Source organism: Lontra canadensis, unplaced genomic scaffold (assembly GCF_010015895.1).
Source record: "Lontra canadensis isolate GAN:19392208 unplaced genomic scaffold, GSC_riverotter_1.0 scaffold8, whole genome shotgun sequence".
Lineage (NCBI taxonomy): Eukaryota > Metazoa > Chordata > Mammalia > Carnivora > Mustelidae > Lontra > Lontra canadensis.
Genome location: NW_022631002.1, coordinates 32,265,242 through 32,282,641, shown reverse-complemented (window position 1 = coordinate 32,282,641; position 17,400 = coordinate 32,265,242). Strand labels below are relative to the sequence as shown.

General features: G+C 41.2%; 1 protein-coding gene across 4 annotated transcripts in view; it reads left to right on the top strand.

Moving 5' to 3' along the window:
• TENT4B (terminal nucleotidyltransferase 4B) overlaps nt 1-17,400 on the top strand; it is a 72,195-nt gene that overhangs the window by 15,059 nt on the left and 39,736 nt on the right. The window lies entirely within an intron of this gene.

The following is a 17,400-nucleotide window of genomic DNA, read 5'->3' as shown; positions in this document are numbered from 1 at the left end:
TTAAAACCCCCCACAAATATCTATAATTTTTAATTCTAATTTTATGATATTTAACATGGTTTTATTAGGGCATAATGTATAATTATAGTATTTGCCCATTTAATTGTACAGTTTGATGACTGGGCAAATATATACAGTTGTATAACTATAATAATCAAGACTTAGAAAGAGATACAGAGTATTTCCATCACTCAGAAAGTACCCTTGTACCCTCATAGTCCATTCTCTTACCTCATCTCTTGTTTTAAGCAACCACTTGCCTTTTCTAGGGTTTCATGTAAATGAAATGATACATACTCTGTAGTGTTTCATACCTGACTTCTTTCTCTTACCGTGATGTTTTGGAGATTTGTCCATTCTGTTGTGTGTAATATTGGTGTTACTTTTTCACGTCAGTAGTATTTATTCCGTTGTATGGATCAATCACCGCTTGTTCATCCATTCTTCATGATCTATAGGATTCGTATATGTGTCTGCTGCTTTTGATCTTGTATTACTTGTTGGTTTTGCCACTCAACCCTGCACAGGCCAGATCTGACCCACACATTTTTTGGTTGGGTAATCAACTGTTATGTGCAAACTATTGTGCTAGACTGTGGGAAGTGATGACAGTAAAATATGTTCCTTGCCTCCTGAAAAATTAGGGTCTGCTTGGATAGAGAGTGCATAAGGTAGAGAGATTGCTTTTGACTAATGAAGGAGGGGCAAGCTTTGGGTGGAGATTTCTGCTGATACTTGGAAAGATCGGTTAGGTTGTGGAGGTGTTGGAAAAGAAAAACTATATCAGTTTCAAATGAGAAAGCTCTAAAGGGACAAGTTGGATATCTCGTATTTAGCAAATTTGAGGTAGATAGTGAGCAGAATCTACTGTGATGGAGACCTTAACCAAAGGAGGCTTGGAATTATTCCAGGTAATTTTGTAAAACCTATTTATTGTAGAGAATCACAAACAATATGGAAGTAGAGAGGGTAGGATAGCGAACCTCCATGTACTCATCATGCGACAGTGATCAACCCTGGCCAAACTCACCTCACCTGCCCACCTTACGTTCATCCCTACCCCCCCTTTATTTTGAAGCAAATTACAGATGTTATATCGTTTTGTGTAAATGTTTCAGGCTTTGTCTCTAGATATGGACTGAAAAAGAAACCATAATCACAATACCGTAATCACACCTACACAAATTTACATTATTTTCTTAGTTGCGTCAAGCATCCAATGTTCGTATTTCCCCAGTTGGGCCATAATTATTTTTTAATGGTTTGTTAAAATCAGAGTCCATATGAGGTTTTGCAGTGCCATCAGTTGAAATGCCTTTTAAATCTTTTAATCTACAGCTTTGTCTGCCATCTGTTTTCCCCTCATAAATTTGTTGAAGAAATCGAGTTTTTCCTGTAGACTTTTCTGCTGAGTTTTGCTGATTTCATTTCCTTGATGTCAGTTTAATATGTTCCTTTGTCCCCCTGTATTTTCTATAAATTTGTAATTAGATCTAGATGCTTGTTCATGTTTTTTTGTTTTTGTTTTTGTTTTCAAGAATACTTCCTAGAGGGGGGCACCTGGGTGGCTCAGTCAGTTAAGTGTCTGCCTTTGGCTCAGGTCATGATCCTGGGCTCGAGCCCCGCACTGGGCTCCCTCCTTTGAGAAAAGCCTGCTTCTCCCTCTCCCACTCCCCTTGCTTGTGTTCTCTCTCTCGCTGGGTCTCTCTCTGTCAAAAAAATAAAATCTAAAAAAAAATAAATAAATAAGACACTTAACCAACTGAGTCACCCAAGTGCCCCAAATAAGTAAAATCTTTTTTTCCCCCAAATAAGTAAAATCTTAAAAAAAAAAAAAAAACAACTTCATAGATGGTGATGTTTACTTTTCCAGAAGACACATAATGTCTGAGTGTCTTTCTTTTTATGATATTAGTAGCCATTTGTGATCATTGCCAGTCTTTATTTGTTCATTATTAGGGTTGTAAACTTAAAATATTTTAATTCTTTTGAACCTCCATCAGTTGTCACCTGCAACACTTGTGAAAGGAGAAACATTTCCTCCTCAGCTCTTTGGTTATCCTAAGGGTGCAGTTTTTACAGGGGACAAGGAATAAGGGTGAGAAGTGGGATATAACTTTGCACTGGCTCTGTGAATGAGCAGAAGGAAGCAAGATGGGCAGCGTCAAAAAGCCGAGGTGGGCTTTGGGCTCCCTAGCGCAGGATGTGTGGAAAAGGCAGTTGCTTCTCCCTGTAGTGAGCCATGCGTGTCCTTCCACGGGTGGCTGGGACTGCCCAGGGAGCCCCTCGCCGCAGCCATCCCTGACCTTTGCTTTCTGCTTGTGTTAGCTGAAGAAAACCATGGTGGATCTTGTGGCCCGAGAGCCTCCGCTTAGGAGACTGAGTCCTCACAGCTTTAACGCAACAACCAGGAACAACACATTTGTCCTTGAAATTAAACTTGGGTTATATTTCTTCCTCTTGTTCTAACAGTCTTTAACCTTAGCGTGAATCGTCCCTGCCCTCAGGCCAGTATAACCTATATGGTATTCTAGAAAGGATTCCCACAGGTAGTAAAGCTAGTGATTTTTTTTCCCCCACCATCAAATATTTATTTTAAAAGCTACTATTTACATATAAAAACCACATAGCAAGCCCTGGTGGCAGCTGTGTAAAGAAAGGGCTGTTTGACCTTGGTAAAAGAGGGCTCCAAGATGATGCCCGGAACCTGGCCTCGAGGTCATAGCTTGCCTTCACTTCCTTAGGAGTTTGTGGTAGCCCCTTCTGGAAAAGGGGTAGGTAAGGTCACCTCTGAGACCAGGCAATGTAGAGATAGTCAAGGACTCTTCTGTTCTGAGGTAGCTGTTCCTCTGTTTTTCCTCCACCACAAGGTGTGCGTGCGTGTGTGTTAGTAGAAATTTTTTTGAGCTGTGTTGTATTTACAGGATAATTGAGCAGAAAGTACAGAGTCCTTGTATACTCCCTCACTCCCCTGCTCCCATCCCATTTCTCCTGCAAGTAACATCTTGCACTTGTTACGACTGATGAGCCAGATACCGATGCATTACAATTAAAGTCCGTGGTTTATATTAGGGTTCAGTCTTTGTTTTGTGCACCTCGTAGGTTTCGGCAAATGCATAGTGATGTGTGTTCATCATCATAGCATCGTCCAGAATAGTTTCACTGCCCTAAAAGTCATCCGTGCTTCCCCTTCCCATCTTTCCCTCTGCCTGAGCCCCTGGCAATCGCTGATCTTTTCACTATCTTCTTAGTTTTCCATTTTCCAGAATGTCACGTAATTGGAATCATACATATCTGTCTACTTTCACTGGTAACGAATTTAAGCTTTCGCCGTATCTTTTCTGGGATCCATAGCTCTTTTTTTTTCTATGTATTTTTTTAATTGCTGAATACTACTTCATTGTATGGCTGTAACGCTGTTTATCCAATTACATACTGAAAGACAGCTTGGTTGTTCCAAGTTTTGGCAGTTAGGAATAAAACATCTGTAGGCAGGTTTTTGTGTGTATATAAGTTTCAGCTCATTTGGGTAAATACCAAGGAGGAAGATTGCTAGATCGTATGGGAAGAGTATGTTCGGTTTTTTAAGAAACCGCCAAACTGTATTACAAAGTGACTGTGCTATTTTACGTGCCCGACAGCAATGAATGCTTTTCTGCCATTCCCTGCATTTGCTACCATTTGGTATTGTCAGTGTTCTGGATTTTGGCTAGTCTGAGAGGTGTGTAGTAGTATCTCATTTTAATTTACAGTTCCCTACGGACATATGATGTTGCGTGTCTTTTCATATACTGACTTGCCTCTGTATATTCTTTGGTGAGGTGTTTGCTCAGGCGTTTTGCTTGTTTTTTAATTGGGTTTTATTTCCTTACTCTTGAATTTTTTTCTTTAAAGATTTTATTTATTTATTAGAGAGAGAAATCACAAGTAGGCAGAGAGAGAGTGGGAAGCAGGCTCCATGCTGAGCAGAGAGCCCGATGTAGGGCTCTATCCCAGGAGCCTAAGATCATGACCTGGGCTGAAGGCCGCGGCTTAATCCACTGAGCCACCCAGGCGCCCCACTTACTCTTGCATTTTAAGAGTTCTTTGTATATTTTGGATACTGGTCCTTTAATTGGATATGTGTTTTGTAAAAATTGTCTCCCAATCTGTGGCTTGCTTTTTCATTCTTTTGACAGTGTCTTTTGCAAAGCAGAAGTTTTTACTTTTAGTGAAATTCAATTTAGCAATACTTTTCTTTTCTGGATTGTGCTTTTGGTATCGTGTCTGAGAAGAGTCATTGCTAAACATAAGGTCACCTAGATTTTCTCTTAAGTTATCTTTTCGGAATTTTATAGTTTTGTGTTTTGCATTTAGGTCAGTCATCCATTTGAGCTCATTTTTTGTGAAAGAGGGAATATCTGTGTCTAATTCATTTTTTTGCATGTGAATGTCCAGTTCTTTTGGCACTATGCTGAAAAGACTGTCTTTTCCCCACAGAACTGCCTTTGCTCCTTTATTAAAGATCAGTAGATGAGGCGCCTGGGTGGGTCAGTCCTTAAGCATCTGCCTCAGTCTGCCTTCGGCTCAGGTCATGATCTCAGGGTCCTGGGATCTAACCCGGCATCATCGGGCTCCCTGCGTGGCAGGAGGCCTGCTTCTCCCTCTCCCACTCCCTCTGCTTGTGTTCCCTCTCTCACCATGTCTCTTTCTGTCAAATAAATAAAATCTTAAAAAAAAAAAAAAAAAAAGGCAGTAGACTCTTCTGTGTAGGTCTCATTCCGGGCTTTCTGTCCTGTTCTGTGATCTATTTGTGTGTTCCTTTCCCAGCACCACACTGCCTTGATTACTTTAGTGGGTTTTTTGTTTGTTTGTTTGTTTTTGTTTTTTATTACTTTAGTTTTTAGTAAGTCTTGAAGTCAGGTAGTGTCAGTCCTCCAACTTTGTTCTCCTTCTGTGTTATACTGGTTATTCTGGGTTTTTTTTTTACAACTTCCCATATAAGTTTTAGAATCAGTTTGTTGATAATGCGTAAAATAATCGTGATGGAATTTTGATTGGGATTTCATTGAATCTGTAGATGTAGTTGGGAAGGAATGACAATGACATCTTGACAGTTTTGAGTCTTCTTATCTGTGTGCCTGCGATTGCCTTCCATTTCTTTAGATCTTCTTTGATTTCTTCCATTAGAGTTTTGTGGTTTCCTTCACAGAGGTCTTATACATATGTTGTTAGATTTATAAGTAAGTATTTCTTCTTCTTTTTTTTTTTTTTTTTAAGATTTATGTATTTATTTATTTGACAGAGAGAGACGCAGTGAGAGAGTGAACACGGGAGTGGGAGAGCAGGGAGCCTGGCATGGGGCTTGATCCCAGGACCCAGGGATCACGACCTGAGCCGAAGGCAGACGCTTAATGACAGAGCCACCCAGGGGCCCCTTCTTCTTTTTTTTTTTTACATGTTAATGTAAATGGTATTGCATTTTAAATTTCAGTTTCCTGTTGTTTATTGCCAGTATATAACAAAGCAATTGACGTTTATTTATTAACTTTGTATTCTGAAACCTTAATGACTTATTAATTTTTTTGTTGTTTCTTCAGGATTCTCTACGTAGACAATCATGTCATCACCAAACAAAGGCAGTTTTATTTCTTCCTTCCCAGTTTGTACACTTTTTTTTCTTGTGTTACTGTATCTGCTAAGGCTTCTTTCTAATATGCTGAATAAGAGGGATGGGAGTGGACATCTTGCCTTGCTCCTAATCGTAGTGGGAAAGTGATTAATTTCTCCTCGTTAAGTTTGATGTTAGCTGTAGGATTTTTGTATATGTTTTTTATCAAGTTGAGAAACTTCCCCACTGTTTCCAGTTTGCTGAAAATTTTTGTTTGGGTGTTAGATTTTTTCAAATGCTTTTTCTGTATCCCTTGATAGGATCATAAGACTTTTTTTTTCTTTAACCTGTTGATGTGATGGATTACATATGTTTATTTTTGAATCTTGAACCAGTCTTCCATACCTGAAATAAATCCTGTTTGGTCATGGTGTATCATTTTTTGGTACATTGTTGGATTTAGTTCACCAATATTTTGTTCATGAGAGATACTGGCTGTAGTCTTTCTTCTTTCTTTCTTTCTTTCTTTCTTTCTTCTGTCTGGTTTGAGGATTAGGGTAATGCTGGCCTCATAGAATGAATTATACAGTATTCCCTCTACTTCTGTTTTCTGGAAGAGATTGCAGAGAATTGAGATAATTTCGTCCTTAAACTTTTGGTAGATTTCACCAGTGAACTCACCTGTTTTCAGTTTTAAAATGTTATTAGTTATTGATTCAGTTTCCTTTGTAGATATAGACCTATTCAGATGGTTCTTTTCACCTTGTGTAATTTTTTTTAAATTAAAATTTAAAAAAAATTATTTATTAGAGAAAGAGAGAACTCGCAGGGGTGGGCGGCAGGGTGGGGCAGAGAGAGGAGGAGACAAGCAGACTCCCACTGAGCAGGGAGCCTCACGTGGGGCTTGATCCTTGTATCCTAAGATTGTGACCTGAACCGAAACCAAGAGTCGGACACTCAGCCAACCGAGCCACCCAGGCGCCTCTCACCTTGTGTAAATTCTGATCGATTGTCTCTTTCAAGGAATTGGTCTGTTTCATCTAGATTATCAAAAAAGAGTTGTTCGTAATAATCCTTTACTGTCCTCTTAGTGTCCTTAGGGTTAGTAGTGATGGCCCTTATTTCATTTCTGATATTAGTAATTTGTGTCTTCTCTTTTTTTTTTCCTCAGTTAATCTGGCTAGAGATTTATCAGTTTTACTTGTCTTTTCAGGGACTCACCTTTTGGTTTCATTGATTTTTCTCTATTGATCTTATTTTTATTTATTTTCTTGTTTTTACTTTGAATTTAATTTGTTCATCTTTTTCTAGTTCTGTAGGGTAGAAACTTAGATAACTGATTTTTAGATCTGTCTTTTCTATTATTTGCATCCAGTGCTATAAAATTTTTTTTATAAGTGCTGCTTTCTCTAAATTTCACAAGTTTTGATAAGTTGTATTTTCATTTAGAAATAGCTCTTGAGACTTCTTTGACCCGTGTTTTATTTAATCTCCAAGTGTTGTCTCTTTAATCTCCAAATATTGTATTTTGGGATTTGTCAGCTATCTTTTTTTACTGATTTCTAGTTTAATGCCAGAGCATACTTTATATGATTGTTATTCTTTAAAATTTGTTAAGGTGTCTTTTATGTTCTAGAATGTGGTCTATGTGCTTGGGTATGTATTTATCCATAAGAAGTGAGGTGATGTAAGGTTCACTCATCTTTATTGTATGTGACTTCAAAATACCATATGGTTAGAAAAATCAGAATGAAGCAGCTCCAGTGTTGGTGGATGAATGAATAAAAAAATGTGGCATATGCATACAGTGGAATATTATTTAGCCTTAAACAGGAAGGGAATTCTGACCTGTGCTACAACATGGGTGAACCTTGATGACATGCCAAGTGAGAAAAACCCAGTCACGAAGGACAGATACTGAATGATTCAGTTTCTCTGAGGTGCATAGAGAGTAGTCATTCATATAGACAGAAAGCTGATTTGTGGTTGCCATGGGCTGTGGGAAGAAGAGAATGGGGAATTTTAGTGTTAATGGGTACAAACTTTCATTTGGGGAAGATGACAAAATTCTGGTGTAAACTTACTGTTGTGTAGTATGAAAACGTTCTGGAGATCTGTACAGCACAGTGCCTGTAACTCCTTTTTTTTTTTTTTTTAAGATTTTATTTATTAATTTGAGAGAGAATGAGTGAGAGAGAGCATGAGAGAGGAGAAGGCCAGAGGGAGAAGCAGACTCCCCAAGATGCTGGGAGCCCAATGCGGGACTCGATCCTGGAAGTCCGGGATCATGACCTGAGCCGAAGGCAGTCGCTCAACCAACTGAGCCACCCAGGCGCCCCCCCCCCCTTTTTTTTTTTAAATGAAGATTGTTTATGTATTTGTCAGAGAGAGCATGTGTGCACGAGTGGGGTTGGGGGTGCAGCAGTCAGAGCAGGCAGAGGGAGAAGCAGGCTTCCCGCTAAGCAAGGAGCCTGATGTGGGGCCCGATCCCAGGACCCTGGGATCATGACCAGAGCTGAAGGCAGCTGCTTAATTGACTGAGCCACCCTGGCGTCCCTGCCTATAACTTCTAAGACTGTACTGTATACCTAAAATTGGCTAAGAGAGTAGCTCTTATAAACAGAAAATAAATAAAGGGGGCAGGAGGAAATTTGGGAAGGTGGTGGATATGTTGCTGGCCTTGATAGTGGTGACAGTCTTGTGAGTATATACTTATCCCTAGACTTACCGAGTTCTGTTTCATGTCAATCAGAATTCAATAAAGTGGTTTTAAAAAAGGTTCTGTAGGTGGATAGTGGTGGTGGTTACATGACATTGTGAATGTACTTAATTCCATAGAACTGTACACTTAAAAAATGGTTCGAATGGTAAATCTTATGTGTATTTTACTACAGTTTTTTAAAAATGGAAAAAAATTTCTAAAAATTAGAATGTAGCCAAGGAAAAAGTGTGAGTTATTTGAAATTTTTCTCTCATGCCACATGTTTTTATTTATCTTGGGACTTATTTGTCTAGTTTAATTTTCATTTATGATTGATCTGATAGGTCATTGTGTTCAGTCAGGATTTCTTACGGTGTGATGAGGAATGGGGTTTTTATGTAGACAAGCACAGAAATATATATCTGATCAATCTGAAACTTGTAGAAGATATTCATGCATTTAACTCTGCTTATAGCCCTGACTGACTTATAGCCATGGGGTACAATCATCATGGGGTTTGAGATCAAATGATCTTCTGAGGTCATTTGTTCCAGTCCCTTTAAAAAAAATTGATCATTTGAATCTCAGAGAGGTTAAAAGACTTCACCAAGTTTCACATTACCTTTATCTGCCGTCAGACCTGCTTAATCCTACCTTGTAGCAGGTCTCAGTGCATTGAGAGTCTGCGCCCTACGAGCCCAAACTGTGTGACTACAAATAAAGCCCTATGTCAGTGTCCTGGCCCCTCCCCTAGCACTCTGCTTGTTTCTGCAGCCCAGGCACAGAATGGCGTTGTGCTTAATGAGCTAAGAGGAGCTCCTAAACCAGTTACTTCAAAGCAGCATTCTCAATCAGAGGAAATTAAAAAAAAAAAAAAAATTCTGATGACTGGAACCTGCTCTTCAGAGATTTTGATTCAATAGGCCTGCCCAAGGGAGGGGTAGCTTTCACATCCTGCTGTAAGGAATAGTCATCGTGTGCAGCACAGGTTGAGAAGGACTGCTTAGAGCATTTTTTTTTAAAGATATTTATTTATTTGTTTGTTTGTTTGCTTGCTTATTTATTATTTATTATTCATTCATTTATTTATTTATTCATTCATTCATTCATTCATTCATTCATTTATTTGACAGAGACCACAAGTAGGCGGAGAGGCAGGCAGAGAAAGAGAGGGGGAAGCAGGTTCCCCGCTGAGCAGAGAGCCCGATGCGGGGCTCTATCCCAGGACCCGGAGATCATGACCCGAGCCCAAGGCAGAGGCCCAACCCACTGAGCCACCCAGGCGCCCCTAGAGTATCTTTTAAAGCATGGGTTCCCTGACCTGGCTAATTCCTAAAATCCCCTAGGGAGCTCAGAACCGTCAGACCTCCCTGCCTTGGAGGGACTCCTTGCCTGGGAGGGAGACGAAGTCCTGGAAATCATCTGAGGCTGTGCTCGCCCTGCCTCGCCCTGCCTCGCCCTAACTTCGTCTGGGTTGATTAAAACCAGACCAGGTGAATGAAACAATTTCAAAAATATTTACGTGGGCAACAGACATTTTAATGAAGTGAAGTTTGGCTCAGGTCTTGTAGCGCTGTCATTTTTTGGATTAAAAGTAAAAATGCATTAAATAATTTGAGATGATGTGTAAGATGTTTAAGAAATTTGGTCTTGGGGCGCCTGGGTGGCTCAGTGGGTTAAGCCGCTGCCTTCGGCTCAGGTCATGGTCTCGGAGTCCTGGGATCGAGCCCCGCATCGGGCTCTCTGCTCCGCAGGGAGCCTGCTTCCCCCTCTCTCTCTGCCTGCTGCTCTGCCTACTTGTGATCTCTCTCTCTCTCTGTGTCAAATAAATAAAATATTAAAAAAAAAAAAAGAAATTTGGTCTTGAGCTAAAAGCGCTTTTTTCCCCGTATTTTTTTGTTGGGGGGCGGTCCACATTTGTTTTTAAGCAAGGAAGAGCATATTGTTGGAGAGGCACAGAGGGGAATGTTTGTGTATTTAAATGTGGAGACGGTGTGCCTTCACTTAGATCCAAACCACCTGCGTTCATAGAAGTTGGAATCCCCTTAATGGAGTACTAGATAAAGCATATGCAATGTACCACCCAGAGATTTGTCTTAAATGGTAATTACGTAAGTCAGGCAGGCATGCATTTATTCTTGTAAAAACTTGAAGACGTTACAGAAAAGTCCAGAGTCTCACGTGACTGCCTTTCTTAATGCCAGCCTCTTCCTCAGCGGGTGAGGTCGTTTCCACTGTCCTGTGGATCCTCCTAGAACTTTTCCTTATCAGGTTGACTGACCAAAGAAAATACATACCGTTCTGTAACTTTTGCTTGGAAACGTGTTCGTGTAAGCGCTATGGAGAATTCAGCTATAAAACTGTGCCATAATTGTTTAAGTCCTTTTCCTGTTGATGAACACAGAGGCTGTTTCCAGGGCTGTGGTGAGCATCCTTGTGCAAGGCTCCATGTGCACGTGTGCCGTGTGATTGCTGGTGTGGGGTGTGGGGGTTGGGGGAGTTTATGGTTCAGTGCTAAATGGTCCTCGGGCCAGGCCGAGCTGCAGAAGCTGATGGAATTGACTTTGCTGGGCATCACCTAACTTGCAGGGATTTGAGTGAAGACATGAAATGGCAGAGCAAATGTCAGCTTTTTGTTCGTAATTGTCATAAACATGAGGAGTCTTCTGGGTTTTATGCTGAGCACTCCCCTCCTCCCGGCCAAATAAGGTCTGCTAATAACTAACTGTGTGCCCTGTGCCAGTGTGCTGGGTGCTGACTTGGAAACATTCTGTAAAAAAATGCTGAATTAGGTTAGTGATGTGAAGATGATTAACAGATAATGGTAGCTAGAATAATTGTGTCAAAACAGCAAGAAATACCAAGAGAATCTGACATGTTCTGCGTTTTCTTTGGTGCTTGTCTATTGTAATAGCGTTAGAAACTTTATGTTGTGTATATAATAATTTTTCTTGGATATTTGGTCAGTTTGCCTGTAAAATAACAAACATGGCCATTTCAAAGAAGCTCTTCATTCTAAGGTATCAACGAGTCTCCATAAACTCTTCTCTGTGTCGTTGTAAAAGATCTGTTTAAAAATTGGTTTTCATCAGGGCGCCTGGGTAGCTCAGTCAGTTAAGTGTTTGACTCTTGATTTGGGCTCAGGTCATGATCTCAGGGTTGTGGGATCGAGCCCCACGTCAGGCCTCGTTCTCAGCATCGAGCCTGATTAAGATTCTCTCTCTTGGGGCACCTGGGTGGCTCAGTGGGTTAAGCCTCTGCCTTCGGCTCTAGGTCGTGATCTCAGGGTTCTGGGATCGAGCCCCGCGTCGGGCTCTCTGCTCGGCAGGGAGCCTGCTTCCTCCTCTCTCTCTCTCTGCCTGCCTCTCTGCCTACTGTGATCTCTATCTGTCAAATAAATAAATAAAGTCTTTAAAAAAAATTAAAAAAAAAAAGATTCTCTCTCTTCCTCTGCTCCTCCTCCGCTTAAAAAATAAAAACAATTTTCACCAGCATGCATGGTCTTAGTGCTTCCCCCAGTCTACATTTTGCATGGTCTTTTCCATAAATGCAGCCTTTTTTTGGAAGGGGGTAAATATATTTTCCTATGGGACTGTACCAGGGTTACTTAAGCTCTCCCTTATTGTTGGACATACAAGGCACTTTCTATTTTCTTTCATGAATAAAGCGTTGGAAGCATACTTTTTTTTTTTTTAAGATTTTATTTATTTATTTGACAGACAGAGATCACAAGTAGACAGAGAGGCAGGCAGAGGGGGAGAGAGAAGCAGACTCCCTGCTGAGCAGAGAGCCCGATGCAGGGCTCGATCCCAGGACCCTGAGATCATGACCTGAGCCGAAGGCAGAGGCTTTAACCCACTGAGCCACCCAGGCGCCCCTGGAAGCATACTTTTACACAGAGTGTTGTTTGCTTTTTCGCTCTTGTCTCCATCTGTGTTCCTTAGAGTAAGTTCATCGGCTTTCTTCTTCTTCTTTTTTTCCTTTTCTTTTTTTTTTAATAGGCTCTGTGCCCAGTGTGGGGTTTGAACTCACAGCCCTGAGATCAAGAGTCGCATGCTCTACTGACTGAGCCAGACAGGCGCCCCATGCTGGGTTTCTTCTCATAAGTTGCCAGGAAGATGGTGAGGCGAACAGTGAAGGAAGGGAACCTTACCACTTTTCTGGAGGCTCCTCAGGCTCCCCCCGCCCGCCCCGCCAAGTAGATGAGGCTTTATTGTTTTATTTATTTTTGTCTTGGTGCCGTGGTTGTGAGATTTTTGCCCCATGGGTTTGTGGTGTGGGTGTTGGTATTTTGACATCTGTGAGGGTGTGTTGTTCTGATGTTCTGCTCTGAGATTGCACTAGTGTGTTAATGTTTTCATTTTTCTCACGCTTATCACTCTCTTATCTGAAAGTGAGGCGGTGATGGACTTGGCACTGTTGACTTCAGACAGTGGCTCTTTGTCCTTGGCCTGAAGATCATCTGACCAGGAGTGAGGTGAGGTGAGGGATTCAGCAGTTCCAGAAATGGGTGGTTGCATCGTGCAGTGGAGAAGAATGCCAAAGAATTGTCCGGGTCTGTGCACCTGTCTGTGGAAAGTGACAGGGCTCCCTAAGTAATTGTAAATTTAGGGACATGTAATATGCGCTCATTGGTAAGGAAGTGCATGGTAAAAAGAGGTTTTGGGGGGGTTTTGTTGTAGGTGTTGTTGTTATCTTCTGTGGATGCTTGAAGATTGTCCTGTGAGACCAGCAGCACCCAGGAGGGAGCTTGGATGGACAGGTGCAGGTTCATGGGCTCTCCAGTGACACGTGGAGAAGCTACTGGGACTTGAGCATTAGATTATTTTTACATTAAAACCTGTCAGTGGCCTTGGTTGGTGACCCTGGGATTCCTAGACATTGGGGGTCCTAATATAATGTGGTCTGCAGGTGTTTTCCGTATTTCAAAAATGGTAACACTTTTGTCTGTTCCCTTGGTCCACGTGCTAACTGAAATGTCAGTTGGTTTTGATTTCATTTGGTTTGAGTAAGTCATTCATTACCTGGATGTATAAATCTTCTTTTCATTGACTTACAGACTCTTCTAGTCCTCTTTTTTTTCTTTTTTTAAAGGTCATTTTTATTCATTTGAGAGAGAGACAGAGCACAAGCAGGGGGAGAGGCAGAGGGAGAGGGAGAAGTCAACTTCTCTCTGAGCTGGGAGCCTGATGCGGGGCTCGATCCCAGGACCTGGAGAACATGACCTGAGCTGAAGGCAGTGACTTAACCATCTGGGCCACACAGCTGCCCCTCTTCTCTTCCTCTTACGTTGGTTTATGGTAGCATAAAAATGACTGCGGAATCTTTATAGGGCTGTGATGGCAGCTTGTCCTGCCCCCCCCCCTTTTTTTTAATAGCAGCACCATTGAGTTAAAAATCACAATCCTGTAGTTCACCCATTTAAGATGTCCAGTTCAGATAGCGTTTAATGCCTTCACAGAGTTGCGCAGCCATCACCAGCATAAGTTTTAGAACATTTTCATCACCTCCCAAAAGAAATCTCCCATCTATTAGCAGTTATTCTCTGTCTTTCCCGAAAACTCGCTAGGTAATCAGCAGTCTACTTTCTGTCTCCATGGATTTCCTATAAACGGAATCCTCTGGTATGTGTGGTGTCTGCCTTGTTTTTCAAGGTTTCTCTGTGTTGTGGCCTGTGTCAGAGCTTCGTTCCTTTATGTGGCTGAATAACGTTCCATTTTATAGGTGCACTGTATTGTGTTCATCCATTGATCAGTCACCGGACACGGGTTGTTTTCACTTTGTTGCTGTTGTGAATAATGCTGTGAGTTTTTGTGGGGGTTGCTTTTTCAGTTCTCTTGGGTAGACACCTAAGAGTTTCCCCTTTTGGTTCTTCGTGTCATTTTGACGTGGATTGCTTTCACATCTCCGGTACTTGCGGAGTATGAGATAGTGTTAGTAGTGAAATAGAAATAGTGTTCAGCAAAAAGAAGAAAAAAAGACCTCTTCGGATGTGTCTGTGTAGGGGAAGACTAGGGTTATTCCCACCCTGATCTTAGTTGTCCAGTCTTGATACAAACAGGCAAAAATTGCAGTTCTCACATTTTTATTAGTGACTATTTTCAGTTATCTGCAGTAAGTGATGATGAAAGTCTTTTTTTTTTCTTTTTTTGAATAGGGTTCCACGCCCAGTGTGGAGCCCAACACAGGGCTTGAACTCACCACCCTGAGATCAAGACCGGAGCAGATAAATCAAGAGTCGGATGCTTAACCGACTGAACCACAGGCACCTGAAACGGTCCTTAACTGTTCTGTTAGCCTGATGGGACTTGACTTGTCCATTGGTAGAAATGATGCAGTCTTTACGTGAGTTCTAACGGGAACGAGTGTTTATTTACTTGAGGCAAGCAAAAACTGCAGGACCTATTGTGTTCTGAGCGAGAGGTCAGTCTGGCTAGCGAATGCTGACTGACAGTTCTGATTGCCGTTGGTGGCGTCTTAGATCTGTGGGGAGAGAGGAGGGATGTCGAGGTGCTCTTGACGGTGAGTCGGGAACATGGCCTGTCAGTGGGCTCTCTGCTCATTCATTGTGTAGAATGGCTAAAGGAAGTTTTAACTCCTCATTATGTAAACTTCTGATTCTTAGTCATTTTGTATTTTTCCTAGTAACTACTTTAAAGGTGTAGAGAGGATACAAAGTGCCATAATGAGCCTCTGAGTACTGGATTTAACAAAGGTGTCTTCTTTTCCTTTTTCCTCCCTCTGTCCTCTCCTTCACTCCTTTTTTTAATTTAAGGAATACAGCTTTTTGGAGGCACTTGAACACCCTTTGGTACTCCTCCCAGTTACCTCCCTCCTTTTCCAGGGGTACCCACTTTTGCAAGGCAGATAGATAATGCCCTCTGCATCCATGTTTTTATGCTTCTTCGTTTATGTCCATAGGAATATATATCATTATGGGGCACCTGGGTGGCTCAGCGGGTTAAGCCTCTGCCTTCAGCTCAGGTCATGGTCTCAGGGTCCTGGGATCAAGCCCCACATCGGGCTCTCTGCTCAGCAGGGAGCCTGCTTCCCCCTTTCTCTCTGCCTGCCTCTCTGCCTACTTGTGATCTCTCCCTCTCTGTCAAATAAATAAATAAAATATTTAAAAAAAAGAATATATATCATTCATATCTGTATTTTTAAATATTACGGAAATAGCTTAATTGTTAATTCTAACCCTGTAGCAGTGTCTCTCAAATTACAGTCTTCACAAAATATTTTTGGCAAATATTCAGTGTTACTAAGTTTTTCTTATTGTGATAAAATATACATTACATAAAATTTACCATTTTAACCATTTTTCAGGCATACAGTTCACTAGCACTAAACTAAGTACATTCACATGAGCAATCACCATTTCCAGAACTTTCTTGTCATCCCAAGTGGAAGCTCTGTACCTATGAAACTGTTATTCCCCATTCTTCCCTCCCCTGCCCCGGTAACTAACCTCCATCCTACTTTTTTTTGTTGTTGTTGTTAGGTTCTTTATTTTAGAGAGAGAAAAAGCAAGAGAGAGCACAAGTGCATAAGTAGGGGGAGGGGCAGAGAGAGAGGGAGAGGCAGGCTCCTGGCTGAGCAGGGACCCCAACTCAGGACTATTCCAGGACCCTGGGATCATGACCTGACCCAAAGGCAGACACTTAATGGCTGAGCCACCCAGGCACCCCTTGTATTCTGCTTTTCCTATGAATTTGCCTATTCGTGGTACCTCATGTAAGGAGAATCATACAGTTTTTTTCCTTTGTAGCTGGCTTATTCCACTTAGCTTAATGTTTTTACAGTTTATCCATATTGTAACATGTATTAGAATTTCCTTTTATGGCCGGCTAATATTCTCAGTAGAGTCATACCACATTTTGTTTATTCATTCGTCTGTTTGTGGACATTTCTGTTGTGTTCATCTTTTGGCTCTTGTGTACAGTGCTCTGAATATTGGCGTATGGGTATCTTGAATTTCTGCTTTCAGTTCTTTTGGGCTTAGCTCTCTTTTCTTTCTTTTTTTTTTTTTTAATTTAAATTCCGTTAATTAACATATAATGTCTTACTGGGTTCAGAGGTGGAGGTCAGTGTTTCGTCAATTGCACATAACACGCGGTGCTCGTTCATCACATGCCCTCCTTAATGTCCATCACCCAGTGACCCCATCCCCCCACCCCCTCAGTTCTTTTGGATTTATACCTAGGAGTGAAATCGCTGGATCATATAATAATTCTATGTTTAACTCTTTGGGGAGCTGCCAGACTGTTTTCCATCACAGCTAAATCATTTTTTATCTCCACCAGCAGTGCAAGGACGTTCTGATTCTTCCACATCCTCACCAGCACTTGTTATTTTCTGTTCCTTTTTTCTTTTTCTTTTGGATAACAGCCATCCTAACAGGTTGAAAGAATATCTTGTAGTTTTGACTTGCTTTTCTCCAGTAGCTAATGATGCTGAGTATATTTTCATATGCTTATTGGTCATCTTGTATCTTCTTTGAAGCAATGTCCATTCAGATCTTTTCCCAGCACTGTTTTTTAAAAAATTTTCTTCCCCCATAGGCTGCCCTTGGTACATGAGCTTAAGTTGTTTTTAATGTAAGAATGCACACAAAGATACATTTCTTTTTTTTTTTAAGATTTTAATATTTTTTAATGATTTCTTTCTTCTTCTTCTTTTTTTTAAGATTCTATTTGTTTATTTGAGAGAGAGGGTGAGAGCATGAGAGGGGAGGAGGTCAGAAGGAGAAGCAGACTCCCTGTGGAGCTGGCAGCCGGATGCAGGACTCAATCCTGGGACCCTGAGATCATGACCTGAGCTTGAAGGCAGTCGCTCCACCAACTGAACCACCCAGGCACCCCAAAGATACATTTCTTTTGCTTAAAAGATTATAAAACAAGACAGATGAACAGATTACAGATAAAATGGCAAAACCAGTAAAATTAAAATTAATTTTATGGGACAGATGATGTTTTACTCAATTTGTACAGTCAACGTGAATACAGTACCGTGTGTTGGGAGCTCTCTGGGAACGCCTGTGTCACCGGGCCACGTGACTGCTCTGTTCTCTCACCACCTTTCTCTATTCCGAAAACAGTAAAACTACACA